Consider the following 8,047-nt stretch of genomic DNA (forward strand, 5'->3'; position numbering starts at 1 on the left):
GATATTTTGCCACAAAATAAACTTTGGAAGTCTTCACGATCTCCAAAACTGATTATGGATCCACAAGTAGCTGCTTATGGTAATTGCAACAATATCTCCATGTTGGTATATTCTCCACTATAAATGTTGTTAACAAATAATTAGTGCTTGAAACTCTCTTGTAGGAAAATAGTGTTTGAGAGGGTGGCACTGGTCATTGTTAAGTTATATCGTTTTTTAATTAAAATAAATACCCATAGGACCCCTTATACAAAAACTCTGTGCTGAATACTTGGAAAAATGGAAAACACTAATATGTGTACGAAGCATTCAATTCTTAAATTCATTCCTTTGATAAATATTTGTTAAAAAAGTACTACAGTTCAAACTTTGGGCAAACCCTAAGGATCCAGGTTCCTATTTTCATGCATTTTGCATTCTAAAGAAGATACATATTAACTAAGTAACCATTATTTTCATTTATACAATTCTTTAAAGAAGGTTTAGTTGGTCCTATCAATGTGCATTAGACTGAATGGGGAATGAGGATGAATCAAAAAAAAAAAAAAAAATCTAAAAACCTAGCATTGCTACTTCAAATAAAATAAAAATTACTAGATAATCATTTGGTCTGTCATATTTTTAACTAAAAATGAATTTCCCATGTGTGTTTATTTGATTAGCCTCTCATATAAAATTGTGGAAAATTGTAGTTATCTATATTATGCCTGGATTAAAACAGAATTCTCCTTGAAGGAAAAATGTATATTCTGAAATCTACTGTTTTCACCAATTGGTGGTGGGGGGGGGGGAGTATTATGTAACTTCTTTAGGAAGATCAGAGCTCCAAAACTTAAACGCGAGTTAATGAACAGATATGATTTTATATAGTGCTATCATTAAGTTTCTTTGAATACTACTGCTTTAGGACTGTAACTCAGATGTAATGAAGTTGAAGTTATGAGCAGAAGATTACTTTTATAGGAAAGCCAAATGTGTAATGGAAAAGAACTCTAATTCATAACTCAACAAAATGTTACTAAATTCTTCATTTGGGCTAGATCCAGGGCTTTGAGTTTATCATAATAGTGACTTCTCTGGGGGAAATCAGGAAGGTTTCCCCAAAGAATGTTTTTGCCAGGTTTTCAAGTGTGAATAGATGCTCATCAGATTGAGAGGAGGCAAATGAACATTCCAGGGCTATGGAACAACTGGGATAAACCCATGAAGGTATTAAAGAGCACTGCATGTTCAGGGGACAGAAAAAAAAAAAAAAATAGAATGGATTATTAGGAAACAGTAGTGGCATTGTTGTATATCATACTAAAGAGTTTAGATTCCATTGTTTTTAGTGGTGAACCAGCAGTGGTTTTCATGTAGCCCTGTGACAAGATCAGATTTACTTTTTAGAAATTCTTCTCTGCGGGGCACCTGGGTGGTTCAGTAGGCTGAGCATCCGACTTCGGCTCAGGTCATGATCTCACAGTTGGTGAGTTCAAGCCTCACGTCAGGCTCTGTGCTGACAGCTTGGAGCCTGAAGCCTGCTTCAGATTCTGTGTCTCCCTCTCTCTCTGCCCCTCCTTGCTCTCTCTCTCTCTCTCTCTCAAAAATAAACTTAAAAACTTTTTAAAAAATTCTTCTCTGCTGTTAGTGTGAACTATATGAGGATTGAGCAGAATACAAACAGGAAGACAACTAGAGCAATAATCTAGTTAAGAGATTACTAGCTACATAATCCATAATCTGGAATTATTACATCTATGGTAGTTATTCCTAATGGGAAAGAACAGGGACATTTAATACATATAGGATTGTCAGATTGTTTTAAACCGAAAATATTTAAGCATAGCAACAACTTGACTATAAATTAACATCATGGGTGAACAGTTTTTGACCAGAGAAGCAGGAAGCCATAGCTCATGGGATATCACCCTCATAACCAGCATGGATTTTGATCTGAAACCCAAACAATAAAAATCAGGGTTTCAGGTTTTATATTTCTTAAACATCACAAGAAAGCTAAAATGTTTAGGCCTATTTATGTTCCTGTTTTTATCTTTTACAGATGACTTATATTTCCATACTTCTTTAAGCTATAGTCACCAATGTCAGTTTCTAGACAGGGGCAGTTTGTAGAATCTACAGTTGCTGGGCGAACTCTCTGCTTTGGGTTTCTAAGCAACATACTCCGCATGTGGTCAGAGCTAAAGTTTGTTTTAGTCTGGGGTGTTTTGACTTCTGCAGAAAGTTTTCTTCTTCTTTTTTTTTTTTTTTAAGTTTTCAACCATGCTTATTAGTAGTTTATCATCAAATGCATAAAATTGCCTACCATAAGGAAAGTTGCAGGTATGAAAGAAAACAAAGACATGGGCAATACTTTTCTAAATATTGATTTGTACAGAGTTAGATTCACTCATGCTATCCTTTAAACCAATTTTCCTGCTTCTCTGACTTAATATTTTTCTGTGTACTTATTTCCCTTGTTGGTCAAGAAAATCAATGACATCTCTCCAGGCATACAAGGTAAAATGGAGAGGGTTTCCTTTCAGTGTGCTACTACATTCTCTAATCCAACTGGGGTCAGTCGCTGCTGAGGAAAATCAAACCCAACTCCCCATTTGTCATCAAGCACTGGCTGCCCTGTTGGGAGAGAGAAACCTCCTAAGCACACATTAAGTGCATGTAAGCATTTCCTCTGGCTCTGGAATGCAGTAGAGCCTGCAAAGCCTGTAGCATAATCTCGAGGATGTCTATTCCTGTGCTGCTGAATCCTACTTGGGGACTGGGAATTTGGATTGATCTTTGTTGACCTGAAGCATTTATTAATTCTTCCAGGCTATGAAACACCGGAAAATCTAATTGTGGAAGATTGTAATTTAACCCCACCTCTCTCATCTCAAACACAGGCAGATGACCCCAAAACACAGCCCTTGAAAGAGACTTCTCCCTTGGGAAGAATGGGGTCATTAACTTATATGCTGTACCAGTAGCAAAATGAAGTTTGGAAATAATGTTCAGAAGTCAGAAGTCAGAAGACCCTCCTCCCTCCTAGTAGATCACTGCATACATTCCAACTCCTTCGTATTTCTCTCACATCAGGTTCCTTCTTATTTTCTGGTTGATCAGATTCTCATTTGTACCTTATGATCCATCCATACTAACCTATCTGTAGCTCAATGAAAACACAATGCTTTCATGCTTCTCTTCTAATTCTCTAAGCCCATGTAAAGGGTCTTTTTCTCTCCTCTTTACCTTCTGAAACTTCACTTTTTCTCTAAGATGTGATTCTGAAGTTACTTCTTCTGTGAAAATGGTTTCAATAACACATTCTTACTTTCTTTAATTCCAAAATCCTTGCTCAAAGCTGCACATAGAAGCTATTTGATACATATGTTTTTTAGAATGGAACACAAGAAATTTGTTTATAACCAGTTTTTAATTAATTAGGTTACGATTTTGAGCAGATTTCTTCATTTTGCTAGGAATAAGTTTCTACATCTGTAAAATGGGTATAAACTAGATGATCTCAAAGAGTCTTTCTATGGTAGCTACTAGCGTCATTAGGGCTGTTCATATTCAGTGAATATTCTCATCCTTCACCTATCAGACCTATGTTGGGCTGAAGTATGGCATGGTCAAGTGACTTTCATGGAAATGACACATGCTCCTTACCAAAGTGAGACCCTGCACTGCCTGCTTCTTTCTTCTCCATCCCTTCCTTGTAATGACTAAAAGCAGGGGTTGAAATAAAACTGTGCACTATGATGGCCTATATTGGATAAGTAACAGGAGTGAAAAACTTTTTTCTCAGACTTCGGAGTTGTACCACAGTATACCAAGTATAGTCTTTCTGAAGTTCAACCCTCACATTTCATGATTCTATTTTATTTAATAGAAGATACACACTTGAATACAAGTCTAAAGCCTGGTCATAAAAGTTATGGTTTCCAAAAATCTATTACATTAATATGTACTATATAAGAGTTATTTTAAAACTATCAACAACATTTGAAGCATTAAAATGTGCTTCTATTTAATGTCAGTAAGCAATTACAATAAAATAAAAAGACTTCAAAATTAGTTTTATGTAAACCATAAAGAGAAATGGGGTAGAATGGGAACTATTTTCCTCTTCTGCATTTAATTTATAGTCAGAAAAGATGGTTTAGTTTCTATATTTTGGAAAACAGTGTTGCACATGGACTTAATTTTACTAAAAATGCAGTGTTTGTATATATTATTTTCCAAGTCACTCCTCTTTCCATGAAATGTGGCTAATTTTTCCCTTCTCTGCTGTAATACATTTTCACAATTTCATGAGTTATATGGTAATGTTTTTTAATATTAGAGAAATTTTTAAAATATATTTTCCAACTTTAAAGCTATCATCAGAAAGTTAGACAAATGTCAAAACAATCCAAATAAATATTTTAAAACTTCAGGCATCCATATGTTTCTAATTTGAGAGACCAGTCATTTGAATAGATTGAAAAATCAAAAGATGGCTGATATTTTTTAATTTTATTCAGAAAGTTTTATAATGCCAAATTTGAAAAATACATTTTCTATGGGAAAATCTTTTAGTTGCTTATCAATAAATTACATCCTCTCTTGCCATTAGTTATACAACTTTTGCTTTTTCTAACTAGACTCTGTGTTAGCAGAGAATGAAGATGCTATTAGTTTTTGATTTATAATACTTATCCAAAACACTTCGGATCTCCACTTTTATTCATGCTAACTAATAATAAAGCAGTCCTATTTTCATACTGAAATCTGAATCATGCTCCTTAATCATATACCAAGGTTTAAAAAGCCCTGAGACCATTAAGAACAGATTTGTGATTTAACAAATTGAGTTCAAACTCCTAGTAGTCAGCCAACCAGCTGGTATCCTTGGAGAATTACCTCCATTCTAGAAGCCTCTGATTCCATGTTTACAAATTTAGGTATCGATAATTATCTGCTTCATAGATTTGTATGAGAGATAAATGGAATATGACATTTAGTTCCAGAACTATGGGTTCCAGAAAGCCATTTTGTTTTGTTTATTCTATAGTTCCAGTGCCCACCATGCCTTAAACAGAGGAGGTTTGTATAATGTTTGCTGAGTCAATGACTGAAGATGAATACAATGGATCAATGACTGAATAAAGAACTTTACATAATATACAATATCTTGAATAAGTTTTATAAACCATTGTAATCATTATTACTATTCCAAGATACACTCTCTACTTTTACCCTTACACTTACCCAAGATTTTGTGGTTTGGCTCTTTTAAGAAAATGTTTTGATTGATTTTTTATAATGTTAATAAATCAAATGCTATGGCCTAAGATCCTAGACTACTACAAAGAAAAATCCTTACATAGCTCTGATGAAAAGTCATTCATTCTTTTCAGTATTCTTTACTTTCACCATCTTTCAGGATTTGATTCACTTAAGATATGTTCATTCTACTGACGGTAATGAAAATCTGATAATTAGAGTTTATTTTGTGTAAGATGTTGTAAGACCCATATTGTCCAGATTTCTTTTCCTTTCTTCAATTTCCTACCACTTTACTAAATGCTCCTCAACTACATCTCCAAACACTCAGCACATGAACACAAACACAGTCTCTTCCTCCTCTTAAAACCACTTTTCTAAGACAGTCTCTTTAACAAATGGTGCTGGGAGAACTGGACAGCAACACGCAGAAGGTTGAAACTAGACCACTTTCTCACACCATTCACAAAAATAAACTCAAAATGGATAAAGGACCTGAATGTGAGACAGGAAACCATCAAAACCTTAGAGGAGAAAGCAGGAAAAGATCTCTCTGACCTCAGCTGTAGCAATCTCTTACTCGACACATCCCCAAAGGCAAGAGAATTAAAAGCAAAAGTGAATTACTGGGACCTTATGAAGATAAAAGCTTCTGCACAGCAAAGGGAACAGTCAACAAGACTAAAAGGCAACCAACGGAATGGGAAAAGATATTTGCAAATGACATATCGGACAAAGGGCTAGTATCCAAAATCTATAAAGAGCTCACCAAACTCCACACCCGAAAAACAAATAACCCAGTGAAGAAACGGGCAGAAAACATGAATAGACACTTCTCTAAAGAAGACATCCGGATGGCCAACAGGCACATGAAAAGATGTTCAACGTCGCTCCTTATCAGGGAAATACAAATCAAAACCACACTCAGATATCACCTCACGCCAGTCAGAGTGGCCAAAATGAACAAATCAGGAGACTATAGATGCTGGAGAGGATGTGGAGAAACGGGAACCCTCTTGCACTGTTGGTGGGAATGCAACCTGGTACAGCCGCTCTGGAAAGCAGTGTGGAGGTTCCTCAGAAAATTAAAAATAGACCTACCCTATGACCCAGCAATAGCACTGCTAGGAATTTACCCAACGGATACAGCAGTACTGATGCATAGGGGCACTTGTACCCCAATGTTTATAGCAGCACTCTCAACAATAGCCAAATTATGGAAAGAGCCTAAATGTCCATCAACTGATGAATGGATAAAGAAATTGTGGTTTATATATACAATGGAATACTACGTGGCAATGAGAAAGAATGAAATATGGCCTTTTGTAGCAACGTGGATGGAACTGGAGAATGTGATGCTAAGTGAAATAAGCCATACAGAGAAAGACAGATACCATATGGTTTCACTCTTATGTGGATCCTGAGAAACTTAACAGAAACCCATGGGGGAGGGGAAGGAAAAAAAAAAAAAAAGAGGTTAGAGTGGGAGAGAGCCAAAGCATAAGAGACTGTTAAAAACTGAGAACAAACTGAGGGTTGATGGGGGGTGGGAGGGAGTGGAGGGTGGGTGATGGGTATTGAGGAGGGCACCTTTTGGGATGAGCACTGGGTGTTGTATGGAAACCAATTTGACAATAAATTTCATATATTAAAAAAAAAACACTTTTCTAGAGGCTGGGGATGAGTTTGACAAGATCACACCATGGAAAAGGCATCAGCATATAACCACACTTGGTTTTTGCCTCACAGTGTTGACCATTTCACTTGTGGACTATAGAGACTTAAAACACGGAATACCACACCCCTCCTGGAGTTGAGCTCTTCAGTAGATTGGGATTCCTGGCTCAGGAATTTTGCTATCCCTATGAAGTTCTGTGATGAGCCAAAAAAGTAATAAGCAGAACTTTGAATTCCCTCCTGGGTCACGCTAAATGAGGATAGCAGAGCAAAGGCAATTTTTGGGATGCAAGACAAACCCAGAAACCTGTGGCTGTGGTAAAATCCCTCCTAAACCCAAATGATTACTAAAATTATGTCGGCTAATCTTGAAGGAAAGAGTTAAGGAATAAAACAACATATATATTTGTTGTCACCATACATATCTCCTCAAATATTCTACATTTTTGCACTAATATGCTATCATTTTATTCTAGAAGTATTTGCCAGTGTGGCAGTACCTGGATATCTATGTTTTGCTACTAAAGAGAGAAACTGTCATTTCCTTTTAAAATAGAGGTAAGTCCCAGCTGGGATGCAACAGCTACATTGAAATTAGTCCCATAAAGGACTTTTACAACTTACGTGAAGAAACACATTCTGCCCCCACCTCTCCCTCCCCAATAAGTTAACTAGCAAAATCCATAGCAACATACTGAAGAATTATAGGTAAGAAGCCTAAAGGATGTCAGCTCATTCTAGTCCAGAATTTCTTTAGGAAAAGTGTATACATTGTTTTAACAGGTCCATACTTCTAAATTATTACAAACTTTATTGTTCCTGGTTACCTGGCCCAAAAGCAATAAAGTCACTCTTCAGGGTAGGGACAATGTCTGGAGTCTGGCTGCCTGAAGCAGGAAAACAGGGATGTTACACACGTTTGCTAAAATTCTCAGAGTCTTACTAAAACATGTTAGAATGTAAGGTTTTGATTTTTACAACAAATGAGAGGAACTCTTTGTTTTTGGCCCATGGATATTTCCCACTGCCCACTTACATGTCTGGCGCACAATAGTTGCTTGATGAATATTTATGAAATAAATGACTGGAAGAACACATTCTCTGGTAAATTGATTAAATA

At 36.2% G+C, this 8,047-nt stretch overlaps 1 protein-coding gene across 1 annotated transcript in view; it reads right to left on the reverse strand.

Annotated features, from left to right (window-relative positions):
• Positions 1-7,816, reverse strand: part of VGLL3 (vestigial like family member 3) — an 89,451-nt gene extending 81,635 nt beyond the window's left edge. The window contains exon 1 of the mRNA XM_042954699.1: positions 7,755-7,816. The gene's annotated coding sequence lies outside the window, so the exon portion shown is untranslated. The remainder of the gene's footprint in view (positions 1-7,754) is intronic.
• Between the last annotated feature and the right edge of the window lie 231 nt (positions 7,817-8,047).

This window comes from Panthera leo, chromosome C2, assembly GCF_018350215.1.
Source record: "Panthera leo isolate Ple1 chromosome C2, P.leo_Ple1_pat1.1, whole genome shotgun sequence".
NCBI classification, from domain to species: domain Eukaryota; kingdom Metazoa; phylum Chordata; class Mammalia; order Carnivora; family Felidae; genus Panthera; species Panthera leo.